Below are 14,009 nucleotides of genomic sequence, written 5' to 3' on the forward strand. Positions count from 1 at the left end.
CTTCATAAATTAGGAGTATCAAAGGCATTTTAATTTAAAACAAATACATATATAGTCATTTGTCAATCATTTTTTTTTGTATTGCTAAGGCCATTTTTTTGGATAGCAAACACTTTACTATTTTGCTTCTTTCTTATTTACCAATATTGCAGTTATCTACTTTTCATTATGGTTTTATGGTGTTTTCAGTCAATTTTAACACATTCTATTTACACATAATTAAAAGGAATAATTTCAGGTTTCACTTTATTCCAATAATTTGCTTTCCCAAAGAAACTGATGTAATTCTCATGGAAAAAAAATCTTTCTATTTAGCATACCAATGTTAGTACATTGTATAGTTAGAAAGAGAAATGAGTAATGTTGGAAAACGGTGAAGAAAAAATTTGGCAATTTTGAGTTTTAGTTTGAGGATAGAAAGCATATCTTGGCTTAAAGAAAGAGCGATTGGCCAGAGTTGACAGCCCGCATGAGAGAAGTGGACAGTAGTTTGCTGGGCTTCATCAGTCGAAATGTGCATGTCCTCAGGCTAGAACTCAGGTAATCAGAGAGACATGCATTCTCCCCAGAGAACTGATGAAGGGAAAGGCGGTTCTCTTATGTTCTGGTGTGGTTTCAGGCACAAGGTATCCAATGCAACCCTGTCATATTCCTTTAATGTTTGGTGCTATCCAACCTTGAAATATGGGAACTGTTTTTGCACATTTTTGTTCCACAGACTCTAAATCTTAGAAAATGTGAATTGTCTTAAGTTCACCAGAAGTCAGTTATGAGGATGAACTGTATTTATTTGTGTTTGTTTTTGTTTGTCAGTTGAACATCTGCTAGTCATTAGCAGCAGCATATTCACAGAGAGCTAGATAACGATTCCGTTCTTAAGTAACTCATGCAGCATTTTGACTCTAATAGAGGCTTAGTTTACTCCAGGAAAAATTGACTATTTAAGGTATATATATTTAACATTAATACAATAATTTTGAATTCTAAATTATTTTTGTTGAGTCATAAGCAACATATTCTATAGTCATAAGTAAGTGTCAGTTTGGTCTTTGTACTTTCTTAATTTTGACGGTATTTCATGTGTGTCTTCAAGAATGGCTCTACTGGCTTTATGAGATAGCCATAGACTATGGCAAAAATACACATAAAAACATACAGTCACAATCATTAAAGCGTAGAGAACCGCATCCTGGATACTTGCCCTGGTGTTCCTTATTATAAACATACTAAAATACAGATTTATATTTCTTGCAAAATTGAGGGCAAATGAACTGAACATTTTCTCTTTGTTTTAATAACAAAAAATGTCAGGTCCAATCTTAAAGACCACTAAACTAACTGTGAGATTAATTGGAAACAGTAATATCAGAGAACCAATACATTCATTACAAGGAGGTACTATGGTTTGATTGTGGAATGTCACCTTTAGGCTCTCCTGTTTGAACAGTTAGTACTTATTTGGCTGTGTGGTTAAGGAAGTTTATGGAGCCATTAGGAGCTGAAGTTGTACTGGATAACCTTGATCGCCTTCCTTTTCATTCACTGCCTCCTGACTAGATATGCAATATAAAAAATAAATCTCCTGATTTGACAGCATGTATTTTCAGCTATGATGCATGTCTTCCCATGTAACTGTAAGCCAGAATAATCCCTTCCTCACATTGTTGCTTCTCTGAGTTTTTTATTTTTTTACTTTATTTTTTTTATTGCTTGGAGTAAAGTAAGCAATACACATAGGTACTGAATTGGTCAGGACTAGGAGACAAATGTGAAATTTTTGAATAAATTAATACTGTGGATTATTCCCCCCAAAATTTGCTAACATGCTTAAGATGTTCTTTCAGTATGCAAGTATCATACTATGAAATGACAGAAACAAAATAATTAGTCTAATTCTACTTGGACAATACTGACAACATTGAGTTAAGTAACTAAATACACAACAGGCAATGAAAGCCTGGAACCTTTGGCTAAAAACACAAAGGTTTTCAATAGTCAATCATAACTGGGTAGCACTCTGTTTTGAATCCTTAATAAATAGTATGCAGCAAATCAAATGACAGTTATGTTTTGTGAGAACATTGACTACCTGAGTTTCTTTGGATACAATTCTTCAATTTCCCGATTCTATTTTTCCTCAATGGAAACATGACCTGCGAGGCTCTTTGAGTATCCCTTTGCCTTTAAACTATTCAGACCAGTCTGTCCTCATCAAAGACATACATAACGATGCTCAGCAGGAGCCTAGAATGTTTTATAGACATATGCCCTCCAGTTAGAGACAGTTTAGATTTGGAAGATGAAATGTTGCCTGGGTGTACGATCGTTCTGATAACACACCTGGGTGCATTTTGAAAGGCGGAAGCTTGATCAAATGGCATTATGGAAAATGCATAGATACAGGGGCGAAAGTGTGCTGGTTAGAAAACCACTCTCCATTTACTACTTCTGTGGTCTGGGACGAATTACTTACAGAGTCCTCAACCGAGAAACGAGAATAAAAGTCTATCTTCTTGAATTGTTGTGAAAATTGAATAAAATAACACGTGTAGAGAGAGCAAAGCTCAGGGACAGAAAGTGCATCTGCCTGTGTCTCCAGCTTCCTGCCAGCTATAATCCAAAAATGAACAAGAATTCCCTAATCACTTCTTCAAAAGTAGTACTATTCCATCATCTTAGCTCATCCTTGATGTTCATTTTTCCTCTATTCTTTTGTATTCCGCCAAGTTCATAGAAACACTCATTCTTTCCAAGTATTTTCTTTTATAAGACACACAAAGGAGTTCACAAAAAAAATCAGCACTTGCAAAAAAATAGTTATTAAAGAGGAAACATCTAAACGCTTAAAATACATCCCGTTAATATAAAATACAGAGCTGGGAAAGGAGCAGGGACTTTTGATTCTCATCTGCCAAGGTTCTGCTCAGAATGGGTCACAAGGGACCCTGTGATGGTTGTTTATAATGGCCCCTCTTGGCTTTCCATGGTGTCATTGTTTACACAGAACTCATCAAGGAGGTCGGCAGATCACGTTGACTTCGTGCTTTGATGAACACAAAGCATTAATAAATGATTGTGGGACTCAAAACAATCCCATGAGACAAACAAATAGTATTGCAGAGCTGTCTGTTTTAAGTGAGACATAGAGGAATTTTCTAAGATTTTATGAATAGAAATCATGAGAAGTCAAAACTGGAAGTGAAACCTGGTATATTGGATTCAGACCCATGCAGAGAAACACTTGGAAACCTTCGAAATTTTGAATTTCAGAGTTAATTTGAATTAACTCTGAAAAATTAAATAATTACTTTCAATAGTTTTTAAATACTACAACCTACTCTTACATACTGTATAATGATTTTTCCTTCATTTTTATTAATATCAATGAATACTAGTAATGTAATCATGTGATTCATGCTTTTGTTTTAAAATATTTGTGATAAAATAAGACATAAAATTCATCACCTCCATTCTGTGAAATATATAGTTCCAAAAGTTGATTGAATATTTATTGTTGTAAATCCAATGTCCAGAATGCTTTTACCTTATAAAACTCTAAACCTCTTGCATAACAATGTTTTTTCCTTTATAATTCTCCCAAGCTACAGACTCCACCATTCTCCTTTTATTGTCTAGCTTTGAATGTCCTTAATAGTTCATATAAGAAAATACAATGGGTATTTGGCTTTCTTCTCTTTCTTCTTGTTAGCTTAATTTGGTTTGACACAGTGTCAACAAAGTCCAATCTGGTTTATCTCAGTATTTTTACCTGTTGCTATGATAAGATAACTGATTAAAAAAAAAAAAAACTCAGAAGGCAAAAGTTTACATTTGATTCACTTTTCATGGACAGAATTTTTCAGGGTGGAGGAGACAAGGTCATAGGATGTTGAGGCATCTAGTCACATCTCATCTCTAACCAGGAAACAAAGAACAATAAACACTGCCTGTCTGTCAACATTCTCCAGTTGCATAGTATGGGATTACTTCAGGGAATAGCATAAGCCACGGATAATACTAATCTTCACAGACATGCCCAGAGACCTTAATAGCAGGTGATGCTAGACTTCCTCCAGCTGACAACAATATTACCAAATTCATCAGAATTTCCTTATGATTATGGTAGTTTACTAATCTTGTCTAATACAAACACCAGTTTCTATCTATTTCACCTTTACTGGGCCTTGCATTCTTCACCCTTGTCTACTGTACACAATGCTGCTATGGCTATCTCTGCATAACTATGAGATCTGTACAAGGATCTGCTCTGCTGTACTTTTTTGGATATAGATTGAAGACTGAACCCACTGTGGCAGATTTAGTGTAAATCCTTTATTTTACCTACTTTCTCATTGTGACTGTTCGTCTAAGCACCAGTGTATTTGCTGTCCATTTTATAGGACACCATAGATCTCAGAGTAATTAAAAATAATCTTACAACTGTTTTCTGCTTTCTGCTTTGCTTTTACTATTGCATCAGTTGTCATTTACAATTTTTTTTATCTTTAACATGTCCCAGTGCTTACAGTTTATAGACGAATATGGTCTGTATCTAAATTGTCAGAGTTACCTCTAAAGGAAGGAGCGTTCCTTGTTGGTGGATACTTCCTCCTTGTTGCATGTTTTTGTTTCTTGTCCGATAATATTTTTATACAAAACTAGTGTTGTCATTCTTTGTTTGATAGCAGATATATCCTTGTTCATTAAGAACTATACAAAGCAAAACTCTTTAGTTTGAGGAACTTATGTTTTGCAATAATGTTAAGTTCTTTATTTATCTTGCTTCTACCACTTTCCTTTACTGGGCCTAGTTGAATTAGTTGCATGTTTCCTTCACTTTCCTATTTGCTTGTCTCTTTCTTTGTGATGTTTTACTCTGTGGAATGTTTATATTTTTATAACAATCTTTGTCTCTCAGCCCAAATCCTTTGTGACCCCTGCAGACTCCTGTTAAAATCCTGAAGCCATCTATGATGAAATAGTTTTCCTCTACATTGCCCCAGAATTCTGACAGTCCTTTATAGATTTTTATTCTTTGGTATTTAGCACTTTCTGTCTTGCACAATAGTTATTTATGGAACATAAATGTTATACAAGAAATAGCTTCCAAACTATTACTTGAGGGCAGAATATGCCTGTGTTCTCATTTCTTCTTCTCTAGTATATTGCAGAGTACCCTCCACACGCATAGCAATCAATGTATATGCTTGCAGGGAATAAATAAATCATCAAGGAAGCTAACATGAGCATTGTGGATGGGAGAGTGCCTTATGATTTCTTACAGGTAGTGATATATGTATATTTGAGAAACAGAATGGCGTCGAGTAGAAAAGTGTTAATATGGAATTTAAATTTGAGCTTGAAAACCATATTTCTTTTAGAGAAAGTACCTGCAAATTTTCTGAGCATCCAAATAAGTCATACAAATGAACCAAAACATTTGCTTCCACACTTGATCTTAGCCACAGAATGAGAGGTCATGATTTCTGAAATCGTTATTGGAGGAATAACTACTAGTAATAACTACAGAACTAATCTTATTCAGAGTGAGTGATATATTTGGGGTTTAGAATTTGTTGATATGAATGATTATAGGAAGAAGTTTCCTGTCTCAAAGCCTCTCAGACCCAAATACCTAGTAGTGATTTTCCAAACCACCACACATAGACTTAATATTATTTATAAATGCTCAACCAATAGTTCAGGCTTATTATTGACTAGTTCTTACATTTCATTTCAACCCATGTTCCCTAATTGTTCTCTGCCACACAGCTGTACCTTTTCTCAGTATGGTGTGTCCATCTTGCTTTCTCCACATTTAGTGGGCATCTCCTAACTCCTCCCTTGTCTTTCCCATCAACCTTAGTTTAGTCATCTCGCCTATAATTCCTGCCTGGCTACTGGGCAATCAGCATTTTATTAAACTGATTAGAGTGACAAATCTTTTCAGCGTCCTAGAGAAATATTCCACAGCCAACGATCATTACCTTCAAACCTAAAAGAGTAATCAGCAATCTTTTTATTTAGATAGACAGGTGTTTTAAACTGACTGTCCAAGTTATGACTCCATTTTATTTCTAGAGCATATAAAACTAAAGTGAAGAATTGTTGAGTTCTGTTATTGTCAATAGTTTCAAGAAGGGGTATCACAGTTAATGTTTGATTTAAATTTTTACAAAATATGTCTGAATATTAATTCCCCATTGGAAAACAACACTTTAATTATTTGAACAAAACACTTCAAAATCCATAATTTTTGAATTCAGACAGAGAGTAAGGAGTGCTACCCAAATATTTAGCTAAATTATATGCTTTGAGTAGGAAGAAACAATAGCTGAACATCTGATACAATCTTAATAATGTGTTGTAAACAAAAAGATGAAGGATGAGACTGAATGGAGGGTTATTCTTTACTCTGTTGTTTTACTTCCTTATAGAATGAAGTTCTCTAAAATCAATGATTTGAAAATAATTTTGAAAAATATTACTAAAGATAGATTATCTCAAACATGGAGAACAATTTTCTCACATTTGTAAAAACTTTATATCCAAACAATACCTATATAAAATATATTATCATACTCAGAAATAAGGGTCTAATAATAAAAACATTTTGAATTATGTGAATATACTGGGATTGAGACAGAATCTTTTGTCCTAGGAAAGGCCAATACACCACTAAGCTATAGCCATCACTCTTTTTAATGTGTATATCAAAATATTATTTTATGATTTTCCAGGAAAGAAGATTAAATTTAAGCTTGCATGTTTGAATTGAATACTTAAATGGCAAGAAACAGTAACAGGATTATAATATATACCAGCCAAAAAAAAAAAAAAGAGAGAGAGTTTATTCAAAAAGACTGTAATGTGGGAGATTGTCAAGAGCATTCTCATTGAGTTAAGGGACTGAATTAAAGGAAAAGCCTAGAGAACTGCAGTAGGAGGTTGGTCAATGTATTTAGCCACCTATGTTGGCTAATTGCTGTTTGCAGAGGTTAGACCAAGACTCTCCCATAGCAACAAGCCCAAGTTTTTCATGAGATTTATATTTCAAACTAAGATATCTTCTTAGTCCTTCAGAAAAGCACAACTGGTGACAGAAACCTCATATCTCAAAGATCAGAGAAAGATTTTCCAGGTTCAGGTTTTCAAAGTTGACTATACTGAGATTTGGGAGGCCAAAGATCAGGCATAAATTTGTTTAAGATTGGTCAAGTTGGTGAAGTCATTCCTCATGTAATGGAGATGACTCTGTGACTCACAGATGCTAGGCATGTGCCTCACTTCTGAAAGCCATCCTAACCTCCTAAGTAACTGAAATATATGATGCTGGATATTTAGCAAAACTTCCCTACTTGATCTTTTCAAGGGACTTTTGTATTGTATACTTAAACTTTTTCAGGAGTAATTGTGATTAGCATGTGACAGAACTAATTAAAAAATGTGCCTCCATTGCTTTCTATAAAATGTTCATTTCTTAGATTTGGACACATAAACATATCTAATAGATTCTAAAACGTTAAACCATTCTGACAATGGACTGGATGGTTCTGTGTGTCAACTTGACATGAACTAGAGCGTTAAGAGAGGAAGGAAACTCAATTGAAGAAACCTCCATAAGATCCAGTTGTAGGACATTTTGTCAGCTAGTGATCAGCTGGGGCCGGCCCAGCCCCATTTTGGATAGTACTATCCCTGGGCTAGTTTCCCTGAGTTCTATAAGAAAGCAGGCTGAGGAAACCATGGGGCACAAGACAGTAAGCAGCACCCCTCCATGACTTCTGCATTAACTTCTGCCTCCAGGATCCTGCCCTGTTTGAGTTCCTGTGCTGATTTTTTTCAGTTATGAGAAACAATACAGAAGTGTAAAACTGAATAAATCCTTTCCTTCCCAACTTGCTTTCTGTTCATGCTGTTCCACCTGCTTTTGCCTCCTAAGTGCTGGGATTAAAGGCATGCACCACCACTGCCCGGCTGATGGTGAATAATTTCAACACTAGTCTTTCAACCACAGGTATTGTTTGTTGGAACCCTGCCAGCTCAGTGTTACCACACACTACTCCTTTGCTAAACCCAAAATAACTTTTTAAAATATAACTAGCTTTATATTTTAACAGCACAGGTGTGCAGAAATATATGGGACCCATAAAAAATAAGGAAAAGTAGAACTGGCATTTTTAAGGAAAATTTTGGTTAAAATAATCTGATTCTAATTTTATGTTGTAAAGTAATTACAGAAAACAAAATTATATCAGTATGAAATGCTATGTCAAAGTGATACAGATAAACCTTTAAATATTTCTGATTTATCCTAAATAAAGTGAATTAGCAAGTACAGTGTACAAATTTAACCACACTGCCTTCTCAAATAATCATCCAAGCATCTACATAGTTGCAGGAAAGGGTACAGATGTTCACCCTTAAAAAACCTGTAATTAAGACACATTTATGCTCGACAGATGCAGCCGATTATATAGACTACCAAGTGCTCTTGTAAACACACCCAAGCCACAGAATAATCTTTGAACTTTCTTAGCTTTGCTTTAATACACACACATGTACACACTCCAACCTTGCAAATCTGTGGTTATTTGACCTATAAGTTATTTGTCAGACTGTCAAATCTGTTTCATAGGTTGTGTTGACTTTAAATTTACCATATGCCGTTGCTTTCAGGCAAGATTATCAAAATCTATCAGGAATATTTGTGTCACAGTAATGAAACAAAAAATTAGAAATTGTACTGACTTTGGAAAACCATCGTGAACAAGTATTTAAACACTAAATTAAAATGATAAACACTGAAAGAGTAAAAATATTCTAAAACTTTCAATTCAAGTGTTTAATAATTTGAATACATATTATTTTATAAAATTTCACTGGTATACACTGGAAAATATTTCCAAGTATATCCATGAGAGAATGCACATACATATGTGTGTAATTTATGAATTATAATAAATAAATACATACAAATATATAATACATATAAAAAATGAAAATGAATTTTCTTTAAAAACATATTTGATAACATTGAAGACACTTAGAAAAGACTGTTTTCACTAGTAATATTGCCTTTGTTTTCCATTTAGATTCCTCTGTGTGTCCAACTTTGAATGTTAATGTTGTGTTTCATAAATATATTTACTTGGTTTCTTGGTTACACTTCAAGAAATGTTGAATTTTAAAACAGATTCTAGGGAATATATAGAAAAGTTTTCAACAAACAAAGTCTCCTTTTACAAGAAATCTTGTTATTTTTTTTTCATAGCATGTTTATGTGATATCTTCCCATTGCACACTGCAAAGGTGACAAAGAAAATTCTGGTGTATGGCCAGTCAGTTTTGCAGCTTTTCTATGCCACCTTCCTTCATACATGAGGGCTTTGCCACATACCCCAGTTTTTACTGGCAGGCATTATATTCCATTACACAGCACTAAACTAAAACTCATCTTTAAGTGGCCAAATTTAATCCAGAATTATTAGTCTTGATGTAAAATGGCAACTAATCTTTTAAGAATTGCTTTAGTATAGGCTTCCCTGGGGAGAAAATGCTAGCTTCCATTAAAAAAAAAAAAGATACTTAAAAATGAAGATATTCTTTGACTAAAAAGGAGTTGTTATATATTTAAAATGCTTTTCCCTTATTTTCTTATTTTATATAGTATGCCCTGAACTCTAGATTGATGTAGACACAAGATTTCTTCCATTTATTAATATAAATTAATATGTTATTCTAAATATCCATATAATGCAAATGTAATGATTCAGTCTTTTAACTATTTTGAAAAGCATCTGAATAGACATATATCTATAAAATGAAACATTTAAATCAAAGATTAGTGTGTTTACTGTTTATTTTGTTGAGGAAAACATGAACAATAGTTTTATTTGATTTTTATATTACTGTGTTAAAACACTATGACTTAGGCAATTTAAAAGGAAATATCTAATTGGGCTTATGTAATGTCTAAAATTGGAGCAGCTAAATTTATTTGCTTTAAAACTATTTTATAACTTTACTTATATATTTTATGTATACAAATTTGTCTAATAAGTATGATATTTCAATCTGGGCAGATCAAGTTTATTGATGAGTTGTAGGTGATTCACATTTACAAGTAGTTATTATTACTCTGTATTTCAAGCTTTTGGGCACCTCTTATTTATTTATGGATACATTTTAACCTGGAATTAAAAATCCTTACCTCACAAATATCACATTGTCTCTAATAATTGTTTAAACTTTATTGTGATTTGAATAGGTATGGTATCCATAGACTCATGTGTTTGAATTTTTGGTCCATAGGGAGTGACACTATTAGGAAGTTTATTCTTGCTGGAGTAGGTTTGGCCTTGTTGGAGTGGTTGTGGCTTGTTGGAGTGGGTGTGGCCTTGTTGGAGGAAGTGTAACTGTGGAGGTGGACTTTGAGGTCACATATGCTCAAGTTATGCCCATTGTGATTCACAATCTCCTTTTACTGTGGATCAAGACATAGAACTCTCAGTTCGCTCTCAAGCACCAATATCTGCCTAATTGCTGCATTGATTCCTGCCATTGATGATAATGGATTAAACCTCTGAAATTAAAAGCTGACCCCAATTAAATATTTTTCTCTATAAAAGTTGCTGGGGTCAGAATGTCTCTTCACAGCAATAGAAACCTAACTAAGACAGAAGTTTATGTATATATTTAAAAGAAACCCAGGTAAGCCGGGCGGTGGTGGCGCACGCCTTTAATCCCAGCACTTGGTAGGCAGAGGCAGGAGGATCTCTGTGAGTTCGAGACCAGCCTGGTCTACAAGAGCTAGTTCCAGGACAGGCTCCAAAACCACAGAGAAACCCTGTCTCGAAAAAAAGAAACCCAGGTAATCAACTAGGCTCTTTAAGTAGAATAAAAAAAATTGGGACCGGAGATCTAGTGGAAGATTGCTTGTTTGTTCCCAGCTGCCCAGACCAGAAATAATTACATAGAAACCATATTACTCACAACACGGTTTGACCAATGATTCAGGACCATTTCTAGTTAGCTCTTACATTTCAAAGTAACCCATTTCTATTCATCTGTGTATTGCCATTAGGCTGTGGCTTACCGGTGCTGGCATGTTACTCCTTTGGCAGCTACATGGTATCTCCCTGACTCTGTTCTCTTTTTTCCTCTATCTCTGCTTGTAATTCCTGCCTTGCTCTATTCTGCCCTGTCATAGGTCCAAGAAGTTTCTTCATTCATCCATCAAAAAAAAAAAAAAAAAAAAAAAAACAACCGATATACAGAAGGACTTCCCACACCACAGAGAGATGGCTCAGCTGCTAAAAAACATTTGTTGTCTTACAGAGGACCCAGCTTTCATTCACAACACCTACATAGTGGTTCACATAACTTCAGTTCCAGTGCACAAAATCTTTGCTTGTCTCTGTGGACTTTCACATACATGTTGAAAAGACAGACATATGCACAGACAAAACACCATATACATAATGTTTTATATATATATATATATGTATACATATATATACTGATTAGTGTGTTTATATGTATGAATGTATGTATGTATATATTATACACATACTATATATAAGAATCGTGTGAAATACTGGTGTTGTTTTTCACTATTGCACTTTGATATGTAGTTCACTTAAAATGACACATTTGGATTGCTGAAGTTTTTCTGATTATCCACCATCTTTATATCTGCATTTATTTGAGGTGATGTGATAAAATGCAGGAAACTCAATGCAAATGAGCAAAGAACTGTTTTGTCCCTGGTTCAGTCCATGATCACTTTGCTTCATTGTTTCTGCATCCAAGTGAAGCAGAGCATCATGTTGGGAAGCACAGGGTGAAGAAACACTAGTGGCTAATCTTATGGCAGCAAGAAAACAAAGAGTGAGAGAAAAGGATCATATGCACACTATACCCCTCCAACCAATCTTTAGAAGACTGACCCCTGTCAACATCAACTTTTAAAGTTCTGTCACCTCGCAGAATCCAACGAATCTATCAGTGAGTTGATGAAATTGGAGTCCTCATGAGCCAATAACTTCCCAAGTCTTACCTCTGAACATGACTGTATTATAACCTGTTCACTTATCAATAACACACTAGCACAGAGGATTCAAAAACAAAAGGAAATGTAGAAAAGACAAAATTGTGGGTGACATTTTAAATAAAATTTATTAGCAATTAATTCTACTTGCCATCCTTGTACTGAGAAAAATATGTCTTTATGTTCTTCCTAATAATGTTTATATTAATGAATTTTAATAAAATAATGTTTATTTTAGATGACTAGGGTACAGCAAGGATAAAAATAAATATGTACAACGTATTGTCCATCCACACAATATTCACACAAGAGATGACTCTGAAAGGCTCTGATTCTGCCACTAACTCTCCAATTCTCTGGAACTGAAAGTCTTATTTTTCACAGCTATTCAGCTTTTCCCAGTGTGAGGTAGTTGGTGACAATGTGCCAGTTAAAACATCATCTGTACATGTTGACAAGTGTCTACGAGAGAGTACCAACTGTTTCAAATATACCAAGATGACTCAGACATAGCTGTCAGACAACCGTGTTCTCCAGAGGAGGCACATCAGTTGGACTACAAGAGCCATTAAGTGACATTTCTCCAAAGAAGAACCTTGTCATTCTGCAGTCTACCTGCTATTGGGACTTCACTTTTGGCTTTTGATAAACCAGAATACAACACGTGGGAAGGTACTAAAATATAAGCTTTATCTCAGTCCCTACTCTGTGCGTGCCAGAGGAAATGAATTCAGTTTACTTGTTTTTCTTCCATTTATGATAATGAAAGAGGGGATGCCTACAGAAAGTAATCCTAATGAAAACTGGCCAATAAAATGTACCACCATCTCTGGAATGCAGAGACACAGAAAAAAGATAATAGAAGGGCTTGTATGAAACACTTTCTGAGTCTCTCTGGTTTTGACAGAATTAATAATAGAGTCTATATTTGATCAAATTCTCCAGTCACACTGACTGATGTTGTACAGATTTGTTCATTCTTGCTTTCAGTATAATCTTTAGATCTACTCTGAACAAAAATGCAAGAACATCATTTTATACCTCACTGTTTTGAATAAAAGAGAAGGAAGCATTTATTTTTCTCCAAGGTTGTTTTCCTCCTACACAGAAAGCTTTTCCTTCTCTCATCAGACATGATGTTTGATTCTCTAACTCCTTTAGTTTTCTAAAACATTGACAATGTATTTCCAGGTATCAGGAAAATTAATAATTTAGTGCAAGATGCAGAAAGGAGATATTCCTAAAATTTTTCACATATATTATATGTTAATTCTGTAATATTTTAAATTAACTTTCTGACAATATTATGACCAAAAAGAACCTGCTTCAGATACTTGTTTATATGATCTATCTGGTTTTTTATATAATAAAAATACCTTTACCAGTTGCTGTCATTCAAAGATGAACAAATTACTGTTACTTTAGATTGGTCATGAGGTCATTCATAGTTCTAGAGTTAAAGCTGCCTATCTTCTCTTACACCATTGCTAAATGTATTTGTATTTGTAGACATCCAATTCAAGGATCATTTATCAAATCTGTCCATTGTATGAATATGTGTTTAAGTAAAATAAGTACAAAAGTTACATAAAAAGTGAGAAAGCAAACTTTGTTTCTTTAGAAACTGCAAAAGTAGTAGGCACAACATCATTATGCCAAATCTCAGTGTGTGTTCATGAAGATATGTACACTGACATGGGAGAAGAAATGCATTATGGATGAAAGGAATATGTTCACATGTACAAATATAGTCATTCATATTTAAGTACATTTTCTCATATGAAATTCAATACAACTTGATCTCTGCCATCTGGGTTTTACATAATTTGGCTCTAGAATTTTCCGTAGAGATTGTCCTGAATCTATATACTGAGCAAAAAAGATGATCTGAAATAGTTTTCTATAAAATCTCCTCATATTTTCAATGTGCACCTTTTATGATAAAAACTCCAAAGTT

General features: G+C 34.2%; 1 protein-coding gene across 6 annotated transcripts in view; it reads left to right on the forward strand.

Moving 5' to 3' along the window:
* Pcdh9 (protocadherin 9) overlaps positions 1-14,009 on the forward strand; it is an 814,591-nt gene that overhangs the window by 737,617 nt on the left and 62,965 nt on the right. The gene's annotated exons all lie outside the window — the stretch shown is intronic.

Source organism: Chionomys nivalis, chromosome 12, assembly GCF_950005125.1.
Source record: "Chionomys nivalis chromosome 12, mChiNiv1.1, whole genome shotgun sequence".
Taxonomy (NCBI): domain Eukaryota; kingdom Metazoa; phylum Chordata; class Mammalia; order Rodentia; family Cricetidae; genus Chionomys; species Chionomys nivalis.